Source organism: Lepisosteus platostomus, chromosome 8, assembly GCF_059453375.1.
Source record: "Lepisosteus platostomus isolate fLepPlt1 chromosome 8, fLepPlt1.hap1, whole genome shotgun sequence".
In the NCBI taxonomy this organism is placed as follows: domain Eukaryota; kingdom Metazoa; phylum Chordata; class Actinopteri; order Semionotiformes; family Lepisosteidae; genus Lepisosteus; species Lepisosteus platostomus.
The window spans coordinates 15,104,113-15,122,469 of NC_142618.1; the positions used below are offsets into that span (position 1 = coordinate 15,104,113).

At 54.4% G+C, this 18,357-nt stretch overlaps 33 non-coding genes across 33 annotated transcripts; 21 read left to right on the forward strand and 12 right to left on the reverse strand.

Moving 5' to 3' along the window:
* The first annotated feature begins 415 nt into the window (after positions 1 to 415).
* On the forward strand, positions 416 to 487 carry trnae-cuc (transfer RNA glutamic acid (anticodon CUC)). The gene has a single exon. It is a non-coding gene; the product is annotated as a tRNA-Glu (tRNA).
* Positions 488 to 766: 279 nt separating this feature from the next.
* trnaq-uug (transfer RNA glutamine (anticodon UUG)) lies at positions 767 to 838 on the reverse strand. The gene has a single exon. It is a non-coding gene; the product is annotated as a tRNA-Gln (tRNA).
* Positions 839 to 1,011: 173 nt separating this feature from the next.
* Positions 1,012 to 1,084, forward strand: trnat-ugu (transfer RNA threonine (anticodon UGU)). The gene has a single exon. It is a non-coding gene; the product is annotated as a tRNA-Thr (tRNA).
* A 1,065-nt stretch (positions 1,085 to 2,149) lies between these two features.
* On the forward strand, positions 2,150 to 2,221 carry trnae-cuc (transfer RNA glutamic acid (anticodon CUC)). Its single transcript has one exon. It is a non-coding gene; the product is annotated as a tRNA-Glu (tRNA).
* A 278-nt stretch (positions 2,222 to 2,499) lies between these two features.
* On the reverse strand, positions 2,500 to 2,571 carry trnaq-uug (transfer RNA glutamine (anticodon UUG)). The gene has a single exon. It is a non-coding gene; the product is annotated as a tRNA-Gln (tRNA).
* Positions 2,572 to 2,744: 173 nt separating this feature from the next.
* Positions 2,745 to 2,817, forward strand: trnat-ugu (transfer RNA threonine (anticodon UGU)). The gene has a single exon. It is a non-coding gene; the product is annotated as a tRNA-Thr (tRNA).
* A 1,042-nt stretch (positions 2,818 to 3,859) lies between these two features.
* Positions 3,860 to 3,931, forward strand: trnae-cuc (transfer RNA glutamic acid (anticodon CUC)). Its single transcript has one exon. It is a non-coding gene; the product is annotated as a tRNA-Glu (tRNA).
* A 278-nt stretch (positions 3,932 to 4,209) lies between these two features.
* On the reverse strand, positions 4,210 to 4,281 carry trnaq-uug (transfer RNA glutamine (anticodon UUG)). The gene has a single exon. It is a non-coding gene; the product is annotated as a tRNA-Gln (tRNA).
* Positions 4,282 to 4,454: 173 nt separating this feature from the next.
* Positions 4,455 to 4,527, forward strand: trnat-ugu (transfer RNA threonine (anticodon UGU)). The gene has a single exon. It is a non-coding gene; the product is annotated as a tRNA-Thr (tRNA).
* Positions 4,528 to 5,427: 900 nt separating this feature from the next.
* trnaq-cug (transfer RNA glutamine (anticodon CUG)) lies at positions 5,428 to 5,499 on the reverse strand. Its single transcript has one exon. It is a non-coding gene; the product is annotated as a tRNA-Gln (tRNA).
* Positions 5,500 to 5,701: 202 nt separating this feature from the next.
* On the forward strand, positions 5,702 to 5,774 carry trnat-ugu (transfer RNA threonine (anticodon UGU)). The gene has a single exon. It is a non-coding gene; the product is annotated as a tRNA-Thr (tRNA).
* A 1,042-nt stretch (positions 5,775 to 6,816) lies between these two features.
* Positions 6,817 to 6,888, forward strand: trnae-cuc (transfer RNA glutamic acid (anticodon CUC)). Its single transcript has one exon. It is a non-coding gene; the product is annotated as a tRNA-Glu (tRNA).
* A 278-nt stretch (positions 6,889 to 7,166) lies between these two features.
* trnaq-uug (transfer RNA glutamine (anticodon UUG)) lies at positions 7,167 to 7,238 on the reverse strand. Its single transcript has one exon. It is a non-coding gene; the product is annotated as a tRNA-Gln (tRNA).
* Positions 7,239 to 7,411: 173 nt separating this feature from the next.
* On the forward strand, positions 7,412 to 7,484 carry trnat-ugu (transfer RNA threonine (anticodon UGU)). The gene has a single exon. It is a non-coding gene; the product is annotated as a tRNA-Thr (tRNA).
* A 900-nt stretch (positions 7,485 to 8,384) lies between these two features.
* On the reverse strand, positions 8,385 to 8,456 carry trnaq-cug (transfer RNA glutamine (anticodon CUG)). The gene has a single exon. It is a non-coding gene; the product is annotated as a tRNA-Gln (tRNA).
* Positions 8,457 to 8,658: 202 nt separating this feature from the next.
* trnat-ugu (transfer RNA threonine (anticodon UGU)) lies at positions 8,659 to 8,731 on the forward strand. Its single transcript has one exon. It is a non-coding gene; the product is annotated as a tRNA-Thr (tRNA).
* A 1,223-nt stretch (positions 8,732 to 9,954) lies between these two features.
* On the reverse strand, positions 9,955 to 10,026 carry trnaq-cug (transfer RNA glutamine (anticodon CUG)). Its single transcript has one exon. It is a non-coding gene; the product is annotated as a tRNA-Gln (tRNA).
* Positions 10,027 to 10,228: 202 nt separating this feature from the next.
* On the forward strand, positions 10,229 to 10,301 carry trnat-ugu (transfer RNA threonine (anticodon UGU)). Its single transcript has one exon. It is a non-coding gene; the product is annotated as a tRNA-Thr (tRNA).
* A 1,065-nt stretch (positions 10,302 to 11,366) lies between these two features.
* trnae-cuc (transfer RNA glutamic acid (anticodon CUC)) lies at positions 11,367 to 11,438 on the forward strand. The gene has a single exon. It is a non-coding gene; the product is annotated as a tRNA-Glu (tRNA).
* Positions 11,439 to 11,716: 278 nt separating this feature from the next.
* Positions 11,717 to 11,788, reverse strand: trnaq-uug (transfer RNA glutamine (anticodon UUG)). Its single transcript has one exon. It is a non-coding gene; the product is annotated as a tRNA-Gln (tRNA).
* A 173-nt stretch (positions 11,789 to 11,961) lies between these two features.
* trnat-ugu (transfer RNA threonine (anticodon UGU)) lies at positions 11,962 to 12,034 on the forward strand. The gene has a single exon. It is a non-coding gene; the product is annotated as a tRNA-Thr (tRNA).
* A 742-nt stretch (positions 12,035 to 12,776) lies between these two features.
* trnae-cuc (transfer RNA glutamic acid (anticodon CUC)) lies at positions 12,777 to 12,848 on the forward strand. The gene has a single exon. It is a non-coding gene; the product is annotated as a tRNA-Glu (tRNA).
* An 86-nt stretch (positions 12,849 to 12,934) lies between these two features.
* trnaq-cug (transfer RNA glutamine (anticodon CUG)) lies at positions 12,935 to 13,006 on the reverse strand. The gene has a single exon. It is a non-coding gene; the product is annotated as a tRNA-Gln (tRNA).
* A 202-nt stretch (positions 13,007 to 13,208) lies between these two features.
* On the forward strand, positions 13,209 to 13,281 carry trnat-ugu (transfer RNA threonine (anticodon UGU)). The gene has a single exon. It is a non-coding gene; the product is annotated as a tRNA-Thr (tRNA).
* A 1,042-nt stretch (positions 13,282 to 14,323) lies between these two features.
* Positions 14,324 to 14,395, forward strand: trnae-cuc (transfer RNA glutamic acid (anticodon CUC)). Its single transcript has one exon. It is a non-coding gene; the product is annotated as a tRNA-Glu (tRNA).
* A 278-nt stretch (positions 14,396 to 14,673) lies between these two features.
* Positions 14,674 to 14,745, reverse strand: trnaq-uug (transfer RNA glutamine (anticodon UUG)). Its single transcript has one exon. It is a non-coding gene; the product is annotated as a tRNA-Gln (tRNA).
* Positions 14,746 to 14,918: 173 nt separating this feature from the next.
* trnat-ugu (transfer RNA threonine (anticodon UGU)) lies at positions 14,919 to 14,991 on the forward strand. Its single transcript has one exon. It is a non-coding gene; the product is annotated as a tRNA-Thr (tRNA).
* Positions 14,992 to 15,733: 742 nt separating this feature from the next.
* On the forward strand, positions 15,734 to 15,805 carry trnae-cuc (transfer RNA glutamic acid (anticodon CUC)). Its single transcript has one exon. It is a non-coding gene; the product is annotated as a tRNA-Glu (tRNA).
* A 278-nt stretch (positions 15,806 to 16,083) lies between these two features.
* trnaq-uug (transfer RNA glutamine (anticodon UUG)) lies at positions 16,084 to 16,155 on the reverse strand. The gene has a single exon. It is a non-coding gene; the product is annotated as a tRNA-Gln (tRNA).
* Positions 16,156 to 16,328: 173 nt separating this feature from the next.
* trnat-ugu (transfer RNA threonine (anticodon UGU)) lies at positions 16,329 to 16,401 on the forward strand. Its single transcript has one exon. It is a non-coding gene; the product is annotated as a tRNA-Thr (tRNA).
* A 742-nt stretch (positions 16,402 to 17,143) lies between these two features.
* Positions 17,144 to 17,215, forward strand: trnae-cuc (transfer RNA glutamic acid (anticodon CUC)). The gene has a single exon. It is a non-coding gene; the product is annotated as a tRNA-Glu (tRNA).
* An 86-nt stretch (positions 17,216 to 17,301) lies between these two features.
* trnaq-cug (transfer RNA glutamine (anticodon CUG)) lies at positions 17,302 to 17,373 on the reverse strand. The gene has a single exon. It is a non-coding gene; the product is annotated as a tRNA-Gln (tRNA).
* Positions 17,374 to 17,575: 202 nt separating this feature from the next.
* Positions 17,576 to 17,648, forward strand: trnat-ugu (transfer RNA threonine (anticodon UGU)). Its single transcript has one exon. It is a non-coding gene; the product is annotated as a tRNA-Thr (tRNA).
* Positions 17,649 to 18,357: the final 709 nt, after the last annotated feature.

The following is an 18,357-nucleotide window of genomic DNA, read 5'->3' on the forward strand; positions in this document are numbered from 1 at the left end:
CTTTGTGTGTGTGAGTGTTAACCCACCGATGTGTGATGGCTGTAACTCCTGTGATTGTGAAGAATCTTTAGAAATCTTGTACTGCAAGTTTTGTCTGTCAAGCGACACTAGTCTGTATGACACTGAACCTCGTGGGTTTCCCTGTTGTGTCTTTCCAGTTTTTCACAACACAGTTCCTCCCCCAGTTGGCTGACCATTGTGTCGCGGAAGCTGTTGTAGCAGTGATTCTTTTGCGGGTTAGATCTAAGTGACGACGGCAGGCGGGGTCGTGTCTTCAACGGGTTACTGCAGTTTTAAAATCGCTGGTGGATGAGTCTCTGTCTCAATTCAAGATTGCCGAGCTTGGCCCCGCTTTCAGAGCCGACGTCGGTCGCACTGCGGGCACGCCACAGACGGGAGAGGGCTTTTCCCCGTGTCCCTGGTGGTCTAGTGGTTAGGATTCGGCGCTCTCACCGCCGCGGCCCGGGTTCGATTCCCGGTCAGGGAAGTGTGGCCTTTTTTCCCACACCCCGTTTGTTACCCTTAGAGCCGTGCAAGACGTTGAACTCGGAGGAGGTGTTCCGGGTATTTTGACGACGCAGGAACCTCTGTCATAAAATACACGCATGTCTGCTGTACACTCAATCGTCTGCAGTAGTGGGTGATATCTTGCAGGTCCTAGAAAGGCTGATGAGAAAAAAGCAGGTTTCTTTGCCCACAGCAGAGCACGCAAGGAAAGCAGCCCACGATTCCATACACAGGTTCCGATTTCAATGTCACCCACAACAGGTTCCACCGAGACTTGAACTCAGATCGCTGGATTCAAAGCCCAGAGTGCTAACCATTACACCATGGAACCACACGAGAGCTGGGGCGACTTCCATGGGCCTGTGCAAGACTTCAGCTTCGCCGTGGCGTCCTTTCTCTGCTCTCTCCGCTGTGTAGCTGAGCCGGGCACCGTGTCTCCCTCATGTTGCCAGCTGCTTGACTCGGTACGTTTGTGTGCGCGTGAGTCAGGAGCTGGAGCCTTGTGGCTCTATAGCTCAGGGGTTAGAGCACTGGTCTTGTAAACCAGGGGTCGCGAGTTCAAATCTCGCTGGGGCCTTTTGCCCTCCTTTTGCACTCGGGCTGGACTCGGAGCAGGGTCTCCCACTTGTAAAGGGGTATCAGCTGAGGGCCATAGTTGTGTGATTACTGGCAAGCAACAGGGTGTGGTGGCTCTTGACTTCCTCTGTCTCTTGCTTGCTTCCTGTCCCTCACTCACACCCCACGCCCCGGGGACGTCACACCCTGCTGTGATAATTGATAGGTGCCGAGGAAATCAATGCCAAGCTGGCTGTCGTTGTCCTCATCAAGTCCCGGGCTCCTCCCCGACTGTGTGGGAACTGACGAGCACTTGCGACTAATGCTGCCATTGGACTCCTTGATTAAGAAGGCGGGGGCCCCTGTGTAGATGAAGCAGCAGTTCAGCAGAAGCGCAAGAGAGATTTTCCTGGAGAGCCTTTGCAGACCAGGAAGCAGACACACTGGCTGCTTGAGTTTTCATTGCCCGCCACAGGCTGCTTTGGCATAACGGGCTCGACCTGAGCAGCGCGGGCATCCCGGAGCCATCTTTTCACGGTCTGGTTCTGGCCTTGTGTAGGGAAAGCCTGGCGTCAATATCGAAGACAGTCGTGATTCCGTTCCCCCAGCGGCAAAGTGCTCTCAACTTGGTGTAAGTCTTGTTTTCTTCTTTGTGCTGGGCGATGTGGTTTTCTTTGTGTGTGTGAGTGTTAACCCACCGATGTGTGATGGCTGTAACTCCTGTGATTGTGAAGAATCTTTAGAAATCTTGTACTGCAAGTTTTGTCTGTCAAGCGACACTAGTCTGTATGACACTGAACCTCGTGGGTTTCCCTGTTGTGTCTTTCCAGTTTTTCACAACACAGTTCCTCCCCCAGTTGGCTGACCATTGTGTCGCGGAAGCTGTTGTAGCAGTGATTCTTTTGCGGGTTAGATCTAAGTGACGACGGCAGGCGGGGTCGTGTCTTCAACGGGTTACTGCAGTTTTAAAATCGCTGGTGGATGAGTCTCTGTCTCAATTCAAGATTGCCGAGCTTGGCCCCGCTTTCAGAGCCGACGTCGGTCGCACTGCGGGCACGCCACAGACGGGAGAGGGCTTTTCCCCGTGTCCCTGGTGGTCTAGTGGTTAGGATTCGGCGCTCTCACCGCCGCGGCCCGGGTTCGATTCCCGGTCAGGGAAGTGTGGCCTTTTTTCCCACACCCCGTTTGTTACCCTTAGAGCCGTGCAAGACGTTGAACTCGGAGGAGGTGTTCCGGGTATTTTGACGACGCAGGAACCTCTGTCATAAAATACACGCATGTCTGCTGTACACTCAATCGTCTGCAGTAGTGGGTGATATCTTGCAGGTCCTAGAAAGGCTGATGAGTAAAAGCAGGTTTCTTTGCCCACAGCAGAGCACGCAAGGAAAGCAGCCCACGATTCCATACACAGGTTCCGATTTCAATGTCACCCACAACAGGTTCCACCGAGACTTGAACTCGGATCGCTGGATTCAAAGCCCAGAGTGCTAACCATTACACCATGGAACCACACGAGAGCTGGGGCGACTTCCATGGGCCTGTGCAAGACTTCAGCTTCGCCGTGGCGTCCTTTCTCTGCTCTCTCCGCTGTGTAGCTGAGCCGGGCACCGTGTCTCCCTCATGTTGCCAGCTGCTTGACTCGGTACGTTTGTGTGCGCGTGAGTCAGGACCTGGAGCCTTGTGGCTCCATAGCTCAGGGGTTAGAGCACTGGTCTTGTAAACCAGGGGTCGCGAGTTCAAATCTTGCTGGGGCCTTTTGCCCTCCTTTTGCACTCGGGCTGGACTCGGAGCAGGGTCTCCCACTTGTAAAGGGGTATCAGCTGAGGGCCATAGTTGTGTGATTACTGGCAAGCAACAGGGTGTGGTGGCTCTTGACTTCCTCTGTCTCTTCCTTGCTTCCTGTCCCTCACTCACACCCCACGCCCCGGGGACGTCACAACCTGCTGTGATAATTGATAGGTGCCGAGGAAAACAATGCCAAGCTGGCTGTCGTTGTCCTCATCAAGTCCCGGGCTCCTCCCCGACTGTGTGGGAACTGACGAGCACTTGCGACTAATGCTGCCATTGGACTCCTTGATTAAGAAGGCGGGGGCCCCTGTGTAGATGAAGCAGCAGTTCAGCAGAAGCGCAAGAGAGATTTTCCTGGAGAGCCTTTGCAGACCAGGAAGCAGACACACTGGCTGCTTGAGTTTTCATTGCCCGCCACAGGCTGCTTTGGCATAACGGGCTCGACCTGAGCAGCCTGGGCATCCCGGAGCCATCTTTTCACGGTCTGGTTCTGGCCTTGTGTAGGGAAAGCCTGGCGTCAATATCGAAGACAGTCGTGATTCCGTTCCCCCAGCGGCAAAGTGCTCTCAACTTGGTGTAAGTCTTGTTTTCTTCTTTGTGCTGGGCGATGTGGTTTTCTTTGTGTGTGTGAGTGTTAACCCACCGATGTGTGATGGGTGTAACTCCTGTGATTGTGAAGAATCTTTAGAAATCTTGTACTGCAAGTTTTGTCTGTCAAGCGACACTAGTCTGTATGACACTGAACCTCGTGGGTTTCCCTGTTGTGTCTTTCCAGTTTTTCACAACACCATTGTGTCGCGGAAGCTGTTGTAGCAGTGATTCTTTTGCGGGTTAGATCTAAGTGACGACGGCAGGCGGGGTCGTGTCTTCAACGGGTTACTGCAGTTTTAAAATCGCTGGTGGATGAGTCTCTGTCTCAATTCAAGATTGCCGAGCTTGGCCCCGCTTTCAGAGCCGACGTCGGTCGCACTGCGGGCACGCCACAGACGGGAGAGGGCTTTTCCCCGTGTCCCTGGTGGTCTAGTGGTTAGGATTCGGCGCTCTCACCGCCGCGGCCCGGGTTCGATTCCCGGTCAGGGAAGTGTGGCCTTTTTTCCCACACCCCGTTTGTTACCCTTAGAGCCGTGCAAGACGTTGAACTCGGAGGAGGTGTTCCGGGTATTTTGACGACGCAGGAACCTCTGTCATACAATACACGCATGTCTGCTGTACACTCAATCGTCTGCAGTAGTGGGTGATATCTTGCAGGTCCTAGAAAGGCTGATGAGTAAAAGCAGGTTTCTTTGCCCACAGCAGAGCACACAAGGAAAGCAGCCCACGATTCCATACACAGGTTTCGATTTCAATGTCACCCACAACAGGTTCCACCGAGACTTGAACTCGGATCGCTGGATTCAAAGCCCAGAGTGCTAACCATTACACCATGGAACCACACGAGAGCTGGGGCGACTTCCATGGGCCTGTGCAAGACTTCAGCTTTGCCGTGGCGTCCTTTCTTGGCTTTCTCCATTGTGTAGCTGAGCCGGGCACCGTGTCTCCCACATGTAGCCAGCTGCGTGACTCGGTACGTTTGTGTGTGCGTGAGTCAGGGTCTGGAGCCTTGTGGCTCCACATCTCAGGGGTTAGAGCACTGGTCTTGTAAACCAGGGGTCGCGAGTTCAAATCTCGCTGGGGCCTTTTGCACTCGGGCTGGACGCGGAGCAGGGTCTCCCGCTTGTAAAGGGGTATCAGCTGAGGGCCGTAATTGTGTGAATACTGGCAAGCAACAGGGTGTGGTGGCTCTTGGCTTTCTCTGTCTCTTGCCTGCTTCCTGTCCCTCACTCACACCCCACGCCCCGGGGACGTCATACCCTGCTGTGATAATTGATAGGTGCCGAGGAAAACAATGCCAAGCTGGCTGTCGTTGTCCTCATCAAGTCCCGGGCTCTTCCCCGACTGTGTGGGAACTGACGAGCACTTGCGACAAATGCTGCCATTGGACTCCTTGATTAAGAAGGCGGGGGCCCCTGCGTAGTTGAAGCAGCAGTTCAGCAGAAGCGTGAGAGAGATTTTCCTGGAGAGCCTTTACAGACACACTGGCTACTTGTGATTTCATTTTCTGTCAAGTTAAACTAGTCTGTATGACACTGAACCTCGTGGGTTTCCCTGTTGTGTCCTTCCAGTCATTCACACCACGGTTCCTCCCCCAGGTGGCTGACCATTGCGTCGCGGAAGCTGTTGTAGCAGTGATTCTTTTACAGGTTAGATCTATGTGACGACGGCAGGCGGGGTCGTGTCTTCAACGCGTTACTGCAGTTTTAAAATCGCGGGTGGATGAGTCTCTGTCTCAATTAAAGATTGCCGAGCTTGGCCCCGCTTTAAGAGCCGACGTTGGTCGCGCTGCGGGCACGCCACAGATGGGAGAGGGCCTTTCCCTGCGTCCCTGGTGGTCTAGTGGTTTGGATTCGGCGCTCTCACCGCTGCGGCCCAGGTTCGGTTCCTGGTCAGGGAAGCGTGGCTTTTTTCCCCCCACCCCGTTTATTTCAGCGGGAATTCCCGTTTGGCATTCCAGACACCAATTCCAATGTCACCCACAAAAGGTTCCACCGAGATTTGAACTCGGATCGCTGGATTCAGAGTCCAGAGTGCTAACCATTACACCATGGAACCACACAAGAGCCGGGGCGACTGTCGATTCCCTTGGTGATCTTCGGTGTCTTCCATGGGCCTGTGCAAGACTTCAGCTTCGCCGTGGCGTCCTTTCTCTGCTCTCTCCGCTGTGTAGCTGAGCCGGGCACCGTGTCTCCCTCATGTTGCCAGCTGCTTGACTCGGTACGTTTGTGTGCGCGTGAGTCAGGACCTGGAGCCTTGTGGCTCCATAGCTCAGGGGTTAGAGCACTGGTCTTGTAAACCAGGGGTCGCGAGTTCAAATCTCGCTGGGGCCTTTTGCCCTCCTTTTGCACTCGGGCTGGACTCGGAGCAGGGTCTCCCACTTGTAAAGGGGTATCAGCTGAGGGCCATAGTTGTGTGATTACTGGCAAGCAACAGGGTGTGGTGGCTCTTGACTTCCTCTGTCTCTTCCTTGCTTCCTGTCCCTCACTCACACCCCACGCCCCGGGGACGTCACAACCTGCTGTGATAATTGATAGGTGCCGAGGAAAACAATGCCAAGCTGGCTGTCGTTGTCCTCATCAAGTCCCGGGCTCCTCCCCGACTGTGTGGGAACTGACGAGCACTTGCGACTAATGCTGCCATTGGACTCCTTGATTAAGAAGGCGGGGGCCCCTGTGTAGATGAAGCAGCAGTTCAGCAGAAGCGCAAGAGAGATTTTCCTGGAGAGCCTTTGCAGACCAGGAAGCAGACACACTGGCTGCTTGAGTTTTCATTGCCCGCCACAGGCTGCTTTGGCATAACGGGCTCGACCTGAGCAGCCTGGGCATCCCGGAGCCATCTTTTCACGGTCTGGTTCTGGCCTTGTGTAGGGAAAGCCTGGCGTCAATATCGAAGACAGTCGTGATTCCGTTCCCCCAGCGGCAAAGTGCTCTCAACTTGGTGTAAGTCTTGTTTTCTTCTTTGTGCTGGGCGATGTGGTTTTCTTTGTGTGTGTGAGTGTTAACCCACCGATGTGTAATGGGTGTAACTCCTGTGATTGTGAAGAATCTTTAGAAATCTTGTACTGCAAGTTTTGTCTGTCAAGCGACACTAGTCTGTATGACACTGAACCTCGTGGGTTTCCCTGTTGTGTCTTTCCAGTTTTTCACAACACCATTGTGTCGCGGAAGCTGTTGTAGCAGTGATTCTTTTGCGGGTTAGATCTAAGTGACGACGGCAGGCGGGGTCGTGTCTTCAACGGGTTACTGCAGTTTTAAAATCGCTGGTGGATGAGTCTCTGTCTCAATTCAAGATTGCCGAGCTTGGCCCCGCTTTCAGAGCCGACGTCGGTCGCGCTGCGGGCACGCCACAGACGGGAGAGGGCTTTTCCCCGTGTCCCTGGTGGTCTAGTGGTTAGGATTCGGCGCTCTCACCGCCGCGGCCCGGGTTCGATTCCCGGTCAGGGAAGTGTGGCCTTTTTTCCCACACCCCGTTTGTTACCCTTAGAGCCGTGCAAGACGTTGAACTCGGAGGAGGTGTTCCGGGTATTTTGACGACGCAGGAACCTCTGTCATACAATACACGCATGTCTGCTGTACACTCAATCGTCTGCAGTAGTGGGTGATATCTTGCAGGTCCTAGAAAGGCTGATGAGTAAAAGCAGGTTTCTTTGCCCACAGCAGAGCACACAAGGAAAGCAGCCCACGATTCCATACACAGGTTTCGATTTCAATGTCACCCACAACAGGTTCCACCGAGACTTGAACTCGGATCGCTGGATTCAAAGCCCAGAGTGCTAACCATTACACCATGGAACCACACGAGAGCTGGGGCGACTTCCATGGGCCTGTGCAAGACTTCAGCTTCGCCGTGGCGTCCTTTCTTTGCTTTCTCCATTGTGTAGCTGAGCCGGGCACCGTGTCTCCCACATGTAGCCAGCTGCGTGACTCGGTACGTTTGTGTGTGCGTGAGTCAGGGTCTGGAGCCTTGTGGCTCCATAGCTCAGGGGTTAGAGCACTGGTCTTGTAAACCAGTGGTCGCGAGTTCAAATCTCGCTGGGGCCTTTTGCACTCGGGCTGGACGCGGAGCAGGGTCTCCCGCTTGTAAAGGGGTATCAGCTGAGGGCCGTAATTGTGTGAATACTGGCAAGCAACAGGGTGTGGTGGCTCTTGGCTTTCTCTGTCTCTTGCCTGCTTCCTGTCCCTCACTCACACCCCACGCCCCGGGGACGTCATACCCTGCTGTGATAATTGATAGGTGCCGAGGAAAACAATGCCAAGCTGGCTGTCGTTGTCCTCATCAAGTCCCGGGCTCTTCCCCGACTGTGTGGGAACTGACGAGCACTTGCGACAAATGCTGCCATTGGACTCCTTGATTAAGAAGGCGGGGGCCCCTGCGTAGATGAAGCAGCAGTTCAGCAGAAGCGTGAGAGAGATTTTCCTGGAGAGCCTTTACAGACACACTGGCTACTTGTGATTTCATTTTCTGTCAAGTTAAACTAGTCTGTATGACACTGAACCTCGTGGGTTTCACTGTTGTGTCCTTCCAGTCATTCACACCACGGTTCCTCCCCCAGGTGGCTGACCATTGCGTCGCGGAAGCTGTTGTAGCAGTGATTCTTTTACAGGTTAGATCTAAGTGACGACGGCAGGCGGGGTCGTGTCTTCAACGCGTTACTGCAGTTTTAAAATCGCGGGTGGATGAGTCTCTGTCTCAATTAAAGATTGCCGAGCTTGGCCCCGCTTTAAGAGCCGACGTCGGTCGCGCTGCGGGCACGCCGCAGATGGGAGAGGGCCTTTCCCTGCGTCCCTGGTGGTCTAGTGGTTTGGATTCGGCGCTCTCACCGCTGCGGCCCAGGTTCGGTTCCTGGTCAGGGAAGCGTGGCTTTTTTCCCCCCACCCCGTTTATTTCAGCGGGAATTCCCGTTTGGCATTCCAGACACCAATTCCAATGTCACCCACAAAAGGTTCCACCGAGATTTGAACTCGGATCGCTGGATTCAGAGTCCAGAGTGCTAACCATTACACCATGGAACCACACGAGAGCCGGGGCGACTGTCGATTCCCTTGGTGATCTTCGGTGTCTTCCATGGGCCTGTGCAAGACTTCAGCTTCGCCGTGGCGTCCTTTCTCTGCTCTCTCCGCTGTGTAGCTGAGCCGGGCACCGTGTCTCCCTCATGTTGCCAGCTGCTTGACTCGGTACGTTTGTGTGCGCGTGAGTCAGGACCTGGAGCCTTGTGGCTCCATAGCTCAGGGGTTAGAGCACTGGTCTTGTAAACCAGGGGTCGCGAGTTCAAATCTCGCTGGGGCCTTTTGCCCTCCTTTTGCACTCGGGCTGGACTCGGAGCAGGGTCTCCCACTTGTAAAGGGGTATCAGCTGAGGGCCATAGTTGTGTGATTACTGGCAAGCAACAGGTTGTGGTGGCTCTTGACTTCCTCTGTCTCTTGCTTGCTTCCTGTCCCTCACTCACACCCCACGCCCCGGGGATGTCACACCCTGCTGTGATAATTGATAGGTGCCGAGGAAAACAATGCCAAGCTGGCTGTCGTTGTCCTCATCAAGTCCCGGGCTCCTCCCCGACTGTGTGGGAACTGACGAGCACTTGCGACTAATGCTGCCATTGGACTCCTTGATTAAGAAGGCGGGGGCCCCTGTGTAGATGAAGCAGCAGTTCAGCAGAAGCGCAAGAGAGATTTTCCTGGAGAGCCTTTGCAGACCAGGAAGCAGACACACTGGCTGCTTGAGTTTTCATTGCCCGCCACAGGCTGCTTTGGCATAACGGGCTCGACCTGAGCAGCGCGGGCATCCCGGAGCCATCTTTTCACGGTCTGGTTCTGGCCTTGTGTAGGGAAAGCCTGGCGTCAATATCGAAGATAGTTGTTATTCCGTTCCCCCAGCGGCAAAGTGCTCTCAACTTGGTGTAAGTCTTGTTTTCTTCTTTGTGCTGGGCGATGTGGTTTTCTTTGTGTGTGTGAGTGTTAACCCACCGATGTGTGATGGCTGTAACTCCTGTGATTGTGAAGAATCTTTAGAAATCTTGTACTGCAAGTTTTGTCTGTCAAGCGACACTAGTCTGTATGACACTGAACCTCGTGGGTTTCCCTGTTGTGTTTTTCCAGTTTTTCACAACACAGTTCCTCCCCCAGGTGGCTGACCATTGCGTCGCGGAAGCTGTTGTAGCAGTGATTCTTTTACAGGTTAGATCTAAGTGACGACGGCAGGCGGGGTCGTGTCTTCAACGCGTTACTGCAGTTTTAAAATCGCGGGTGGATGAGTCTCTGTCTCAATTAAAGATTGCCGAGCTTGGCCCCGCTTTAAGAGCCGACGTCGGTCGCGCTGCGGGCACGCCACAGATGGGAGAGGGCCTTTCCCTGTGTCCCTGCTGGTCTAGTGGTTAGGATTCGGCGCTCTCACCACTGCGGCCCAGGTTCGGTTCCTGGTCAGGGAAGCGTGGCTTTTTTCCCCCCACCCCGTTTATTTCAGCGGGAATTCCCGTTTGGCATTCCAGACACCAATTCCAATGTCACCCACGAAAGGTTCCACCGAGATTTGAACTCGGATCGCTGGATTCAGAGTCCAGAGTGCTAACCATTACACCATGGAACCACACAAGAGCCGGGGCGACTGTCGATTCCCTTGGTGATCTTCGGTGTCTTCCATGGGCCTGTGCAAGACTTCAGCTTCGCCGTGGCGTCCTTTCTCTGCTCTCTCCGCTGTGTAGCTGAGCCGGGCACCGTGTCTCCCTCATGTTGCCAGCTGCTTGACTCGGTACGTTTGTGTGCGCGTGAGTCAGGACCTGGAGCCTTGTGGCTCCATAGCTCAGGGGTTAGAGCACTGGTCTTGTAAACCAGGGGTCGCGAGTTCAAATCTCGCTGGGGCCTTTTGCCCTCCTTTTGCACTCGGGCTGGACTCGGAGCAGGGTCTCCCACTTGTAAAGGGGTATCAGCTGAGGGCCATAGTTGTGTGATTACTGGCAAGCAACAGGTTGTGGTGGCTCTTGACTTCCTCTGTCTCTTGCTTGCTTCCTGTCCCTCACTCACACCCCACGCCCCGGGGACGTCACACCCTGCTGTGATAATTGATAGGTGCCGAGGAAAACAATGCCAAGCTGGCTGTCGTTGTCCTCATCAAGTCCCGGGCTCCTCCCCGACTGTGTGGGAACTGACGAGCACTTGCGACTAATGCTGCCATTGGACTCCTTGATTAAGAAGGCGGGGGCCCCTGTGTAGATGAAGCAGCAGTTCAGCAGAAGCGCAAGAGAGATTTTCCTGGAGAGCCTTTGCAGACCAGGAAGCAGACACACTGGCTGCTTGAGTTTTCATTGCCCGCCACAGGCTGCTTTGGCATAACGGGCTCGACCTGAGCAGCGCGGGCATCCCGGAGCCATCTTTTCACGGTCTGGTTCTGGCCTTGTGTAGGGAAAGCCTGGCGTCAATATCGAAGACAGTCGTGATTCCGTTCCCCCAGCGGCAAAGTGCTCTCAACTTGGTGTAAGTCTTGTTTTCTTCTTTGTGCTGGGCGATGTGGTTTTCTTTGTGTGTGTGAGTGTTAACCCACCGATGTGTGATGGCTGTAACTCCTGTGATTGTGAAGAATCTTTAGAAATCTTGTACTGCAAGTTTTGTCTGTCAAGCGACACTAGTCTGTATGACACTGAACCTCGTGGGTTTCCCTGTTGTGTCTTTCCAGTTTTTCACAACACAGTTCCTCCCCCAGTTGGCTGACCATTGTGTCGCGGAAGCTGTTGTAGCAGTGATTCTTTTGCGGGTTAGATCTAAGTGACGACGGCAGGCGGGGTCGTGTCTTCAACGGGTTACTGCAGTTTTAAAATCGCTGGTGGATGAGTCTCTGTCTCAATTCAAGATTGCCGAGCTTGGCCCCGCTTTCAGAGCCGACGTCGGTCGCACTGCGGGCACGCCACAGACGGGAGAGGGCTTTTCCCCGTGTCCCTGGTGGTCTAGTGGTTAGGATTCGGCGCTCTCACCGCCGCGGCCCGGGTTCGATTCCCGGTCAGGGAAGTGTGGCCTTTTTTCCCACACCCCGTTTGTTACCCTTAGAGCCGTGCAAGACGTTGAACTCGGAGGAGGTGTTCCGGGTATTTTGACGACGCAGGAACCTCTGTCATACAATACACGCATGTCTGCTGTACACTCAATCGTCTGCAGTAGTGGGTGATATCTTGCAGGTCCTAGAAAGGCTGATGAGTAAAAGCAGGTTTCTTTGCCCACAGCAGAGCACGCAAGGAAAGCAGCCCACGATTCCATACACAGGTTCCGATTTCAATGTCACCCACAACAGGTTCCACCGAGACTTGAACTCAGATCGCTGGATTCAAAGCCCAGAGTGCTAACCATTACACCATGGAACCACACGAGAGCTGGGGCGACTTCCATGGGCCTGTGCAAGACTTCAGCTTCGCCGTGGCGTCCTTTCTTTGCTTTCTCCATTGTGTAGCTGAGCCGGGCACCGTGTCTCCCACATGTAGCCAGCTGCGTGACTCGGTACGTTTGTGTGCGCGTGAGTCAGGACCTGGAGCCTTGTGGCTCCATATCTCAGGGGTTAGAGCACTGGTCTTGTAAACCAGGGGTCGCGAGTTCAAATCTCGCTGGGGCCTTTTGCACTCGGGCTCGACGCGGAGCAGGGTCTCCCACTTGTAAAGGGGAATCAGCTGAGGGTCGTAATTGTGTGATTAATGGCAAGCAACAGGGTGTGGTGGCTCTTGGCTTTCTCTGTCTCTTGCCTGCTTCCTGTCCCTCACTCACACCCCACGCCCCGGGGACGTCATACCCTGCTGTGATAATTGATAGGTGCCGAGGAAAACAATGCCAAGCTGGCTGTCGTTGTCCTCATCAAGTCCCGGGCTCTTCCCCGACTGTGTGGGAACTGACGAGCACTTGCGACAAATGCTGCCATTGGACTCCTTGATTAAGAAGGCGGGGGCCCCTGCGTAGATGAAGCAGCAGTTCAGCAGAAGCGTGAGAGAGATTTTCCTGGAGAGCCTTTACAGACACACTGGCTACTTGTGATTTCATTTTCTGTCAAGCGAAACTAGTCTGTATGACACTGAACCTCGTGGGTTTCCCTGTTGTGTCCTTCCAGTCATTCACACCACGGTTCCTCCCCCAGGTGGCTGACCATTGCGTCGCGGAAGCTGTTGTAGCAGTGATTCTTTTACAGGTTAGATCTAAGTGACGACGGCAGGCGGGGTCGTATCTTCAACGCGTTACTGCAGTTTTAAAATCGCGGGTGGATGAGTCTCTGTCTCAATTCAAGATTGCCGAGCTTGGCCCCGCTTTAAGAGCCGACGTCGGTCGCGCTGCGGGCACGCCACAGACGGGAGAGGGCTTTTCCCCGTGTCCCTGGTGGTCTAGTGGTTAGGATTCGGCGCTCTCACCGCTGCGGCCCAGGTTCGGTTCCTGGTCAGGGAAGCGTGGCTTTTTTCCCCCCACCCCGTTTATTTCAGCGGGAATTCCCGTTTGGCATTCCAGACACCAATTCCAATGTCACCCACAAAAGGTTCCACCGAGATTTGAACTCAGATCGCTGGATTCAGAGTCCAGAGTGCTAACCATTACACCATGGAACCACACAAGAGCCGGGGCGACTGTCGATTCCCTTGGTGATCTTCGGTGTCTTCCATGGGCCTGTGCAAGACTTCAGCTTCGCCGTGGCGTCCTTTCTCTGCTCTCTCCGCTGTGTAGCTGAGCCGGGCACCGTGTCTCCCTCATGTTGCCAGCTGCTTGACTCGGTACGTTTGTGTGCGCGTGAGTCAGGACCTGGAGCCTTGTGGCTCCATAGCTCAGGGGTTAGAGCGCTGGTCTTGTAAACCAGGGGTCGCGAGTTCAAATCTCGCTGGGGCCTTTTGCCCTCCTTTTGCACTCGGGCTGGACTCGGAGCAGGGTCTCCCACTTGTAAAGGGGTATCAGCTGAGGGCCATAGTTGTGTGATTACTGGCAAGCAACAGGTTGTGGTGGCTCTTGACTTCCTCTGTCTCTTGCTTGCTTCCTGTCCCTCACTCACACCCCACGCCCCGGGGACGTCACACCCTGCTGTGATAATTGATAGGTGCCGAGGAAAACAATGCCAAGCTGGCTGTCGTTGTCCTCATCAAGTCCCGGGCTCCTCCCCGACTGTGTGGGAACTGACGAGCACTTGCGACTAATGCTGCCATTGGACTCCTTGATTAAGAAGGCGGGGGCCCCTGTGTAGATGAAGCAGCAGTTCAGCAGAAGCGCAAGAGAGATTTTCCTGGAGAGCCTTTGCAGACCAGGAAGCAGACACACTGGCTGCTTGAGTTTTCATTGCCCGCCACAGGCTGCTTTGGCATAACGGGCTCGACCTGAGCAGCGCGGGCATCCCGGAGCCATCTTTTCACGGTCTGGTTCTGGCCTTGTGTAGGGAAAGCCTGGCGTCAATATCGAAGACAGTCGTGATTCCGTTCCCCCAGCGGCAAAGTGCTCTCAACTTGGTGTAAGTCTTGTTTTCTTCTTTGTGCTGGGCGATGTGGTTTTCTTTGTGTGTGTGAGTGTTAACCCACCGATGTGTAATGGGTGTAACTCCTGTGATTGTGAAGAATCTTTAGAAATCTTGTACTGCAAGTTTTGTCTGTCAAGCGACACTAGTCTGTATGACACTGAACCTCGTGGGTTTCCCTGTTGTGTCTTTCCAGTTTTTCACAACACCATTGTGTCGCGGAAGCTGTTGTAGCAGTGATTCTTTTGCGGGTTAGATCTAAGTGACGACGGCAGGCGGGGTCGTGTCTTCAACGGGTTACTGCAGTTTTAAAATCGCTGGTGGATGAGTCTCTGTCTCAATTCAAGATTGCCGAGCTTGGCCCCGCTTTCAGAGCCGACGTCGGTCGCACTGCGGGCACGCCACAGACGGGAGAGGGCTTTTCCCCGTGTCCCTGGTGGTCTAGTGGTTAGGATTCGGCGCTCTCACCGCCGCGGCCCGGGTTCGATTCCCGGTCAGGGAAGTGTGGCCTTTTTTCCCACACCCCGTTTGTTACCCTTAGAGCCGTGCAAGACGTTGAACTCGGAGGAGGTGTTCCGGGTATTTTGACGACGCAGGAACCTCTGTCATACAATACACGCATGTCTGCTGTACACTCAATCGTCTGCAGTAGTGGGTGATATCTTGCAGGTCCTAGAAAGGCTGATGAGTAAAAGCAGGTTTCTTTGCCCACAGCAGAGCACGCAAGGAAAACAGCCCACGATTCCATACACAGGTTCCGATTTCAATGTCACCCACAACAGGTTCCACCGAGACTTGAACTCAGATCGCTGGATTCAAAGCCCAGAGTGCTAACCATTACACCATGGAACCACACGAGAGCTGGGGCGACTTCCATGGGCCTGTGCAAGACTTCAGCTTCGCCGTGGCGTCCTTTCTTTGCTTTCTCCATTGTGTAGCTGAGCCGGGCACCGTGTCTCCCACATGTAGCCAGCTGCGTGACTCGGTACGTTTGTGTGTGCGTGAGTCAGGGTCTGGAGCCTTGTGGCTCCATAGCTCAGGGGTTAGAGCACTGGTCTTGTAAACCAGGGGTCGCGAGTTCAAATCTCGCTGGGGCCTTTTGCACTCGGGCTGGACGCGGAGCAGGGTCTCCCGCTTGTAAAGGGGTATCAGCTGAGGGCCGTAATTGTGTGAATACTGGCAAGCAACAGGGTGTGGTGGCTCTTGGCTTTCTCTGTCTCTTGCCTGCTTCCTGTCCCTCACTCACACCCCACGCCCCGGGGACGTCATACCCTGCTGTGATAATTGATAGGTGCCGAGGAAAACAATGCCAAGCTGGCTGTCGTTGTCCTCATCAAGTCCCGGGCTCTTCCCCGACTGTGTGGGAACTGACGAGCACTTGCGACAAATGCTGCCATTGGACTCCTTGATTAAGAAGGCGGGGGCCCCTGCGTAGATGAAGCAGCAGTTCAGCAGAAGCGTGAGAGAGATTTTCCTGGAGAGCCTTTACAGACACACTGGCTACTTGTGATTTCATTTTCTGTCAAGTTAAACTAGTCTGTATGACACTGAACCTCGTGGGTTTCCCTGTTGTGTCCTTCCAGTCATTCACACCACGGTTCCTCCCCCAGGTGGCTGACCATTGCGTCGCGGAAGCTGTTGTAGCAGTGATTCTTTTACAGGTTAGATCTAAGTGACGACGGCAGGCGGGGTCGTGTCTTCAACGCGTTACTGCAGTTTTAAAATCGCGGGTGGATGAGTCTCTGTCTCAATTAAAGATTGCCGAGCTTGGCCCCGCTTTAAGAGCCGACGTCGGTCGCGCTGCGGGCACGCCACAGATGGGAGAGGGCCTTTCCCTGCGTCCCTGGTGGTCTAGTGGTTAGGATTCGGCGCTCTCACCGCCGCGGCCCGGGTTCGATTCCCGGTCAGGGAAGTGTGGCCTTTTTTCCCACACCCCGTTTGTTACCCTTAGAGCCGTGCAAGACGTTGAACTCGGAGGAGGTGTTCCGGGTATTTTGACGACGCAGGAACCTCTGTCATACAATACACGCATGTCTGCTGTACACTCAATCGTCTGCAGTAGTGGGTGATATCTTGCAGGTCCTAGAAAGGCTGATGAGTAAAAGCAGGTTTCTTTGCCCACAGCAGAGCACACAAGGAAAGCAGCCCACGATTCCATACACAGGTTTCGATTTCAATGTCACCCACAACAGGTTCCACCGAGACTGGAACTCGGATCGCTGGATTCAAAGCCCAGAGTGCTAACCATTACACCATGGAACCACACGAGAGCTGGGGCGACTTCCATGGGCCTGTGCAAGACTTCAGCTTCGCCGTGGCGTCCTTTCTTGGCTTTCTCCATTGTGTAGCTGAGCCGGGCACCGTGTCTCCCACATGTAGCCAGCTGCGTGACTCGGTACGTTTGTGTGTGCGTGAGTCAGGGTCTGGAGCCTTGTGGCTCCATAGCTCAGGGGTTAGAGCACTGGTCTTGTAAACCAGGGGTCGCGAGTTCAAATCTCGCTGGGGCCTTTTGCACTCCGGCTGGACGCGGAGCAGGGTCTCCCGCTTGTAAAGGGGTATCAGCTGAGGGCCGTAATTGTGTGAATACTGGCAAGCAACAGGGTGTGGTGGCTCTTGGCTTTCTCTGTCTCTTGCCTGCTTCCTGTCCCTCACTCACACCCCACGCCCCGGGGATGTCATACCCTGCTGTGATAATTGATAGGTGCCGAGGAAAACAATGCCAAGCTGGCTGTCGTTGTCCTCATCAAGTCCCGGGCTCTTCCCCGACTGTGTGGGAACTGACGAGCACTTGCGACAAATGCTGCCATTGGACTCCTTGATTAAGAAGGCGGGGGCCCCTGCGTAGATGAAGCAGCAGTTCAGCAGAAGCGTGAGAGAGATTTTCCTGGAGAGCCTTTACAGACACACTGGCTACTTGTGATTTCATTTTCTGTCAAGCGAAACTAGTCTGTATGACACTGAACCTCGTGGGTTTCCCTGTTGTGTCCTTCCAGTCATTCACACCACGGTTCCTCCCCCAGGTGGCTGACCATTGCGTCGCGGAAGCTGTTGTAGCAGTGATTCTTTTACAGGTTAGATCTAAGTGACGACGGCAGGCGGGGTCGTGTCTTCAACGCGTTACTGCAGTTTTAAAATCGCGGGTGGATGTGTCTCTGTCTCAATTAAAGATTGCCGAGCTTGGCCCCGCTTTAAGAGCCGACGTCGGTCGCGCTGCGGGCACGCCACAGATGGGAGAGGGCCTTTCCCTGTGTCCCTGGTGGTCTAGTGGTTAGGATTTGGCGCTCTCACCGCTGCGGCCCAGGTTCGGTTCCTGGTCAGGGAAGCGTGGCTTTTTTCCCCCCACCCCGTTTATTTCAGCGGGAATTCCCGTTTGGCATTCCAGACACCAATTCCAATGTCACCCACAAAAGGTTCCACCGAGATTTGAACTCGGATCGCTGGATTCAGAGTCCAGAGTGCTAACCATTACACCATGGAACCACACAAGAGCTGGGGCGACTGTCGATTCCCTTGGTGATCTTCGGTGTCTTCCATGGGCCTGTGCAAGACTTCAGCTTCGCCGTGGCGTCCTTTCTCTGCTCTCTCCGCTGTGTAGCTGAGCCGGGCACCGTGTCTCCCTCATGTTGCCAGCTGCTTGACTCGGTACGTTTGTGTGCGCGTGAGTCAGGACCTTTAGCCTCGTGGCTCCATAGGTCAGGGGTTAGAGCACTGGTCTTGTAAACCAGGGGTCGCGAGTTCAAATCTCGCTGGGGCCTTTTGCCCTCCTTTTGCACTCGGGCTGGACTCGGAGCAGGGTCTCCCACTTGTAAAGGGGTATCAGCTGAGGGCCATAGTTGTGTGATTACTGGCAAGCAACAGGTTGTGGTGGCTCTTGACTTCCTCTGTCTCTTGCTTGCTTCCTGTCCCTCACTCACACCCCACGCCCCGGGGACGTCACACCCTGCTGTGATAATTGATAGGTGCCGAGGAAAACAATGCCAAGCTGGCTGTCGTTGTCCTCATCAAGTCCCGGGCTCCTCCCCGACTGTGTGGGAACTGACGAGCACTTGCGACTAATGCTGCCATTGGACTCCTTGATTAAGAAGGCGGGGGCCCCTGTGTAGATGAAGCAGCAGTTCAGCAGAAGCGCAAGAGAGATTTTCCTGGAGAGCCTTTGCAGACCAGGAAGCAGACACACTGGCTGCTTGAGTTTTCATTGCCCGCCACAGGCTGCTTTGGCATAACGGGCTCGACCTGAGCAGCGCGGGCATCCCGGAGCCATCTTTTCACGGTCTGGTTCTGGCCTTGTGTAGGGAAAGCCTGGCGTCAATATCGAAGACAGTCGTGATTCCGTTCCCCCAGCGGCAAAGTGCTCTCAACTTGGTGTAAGTCTTGTTTTCTTCTTTGTGCTGGGCGATGTGGTTTTCTTTGTGTGTGTGAGTGTTAACCCACCGATGTGTGATGGCTGTAACTCCTGTGATTGTG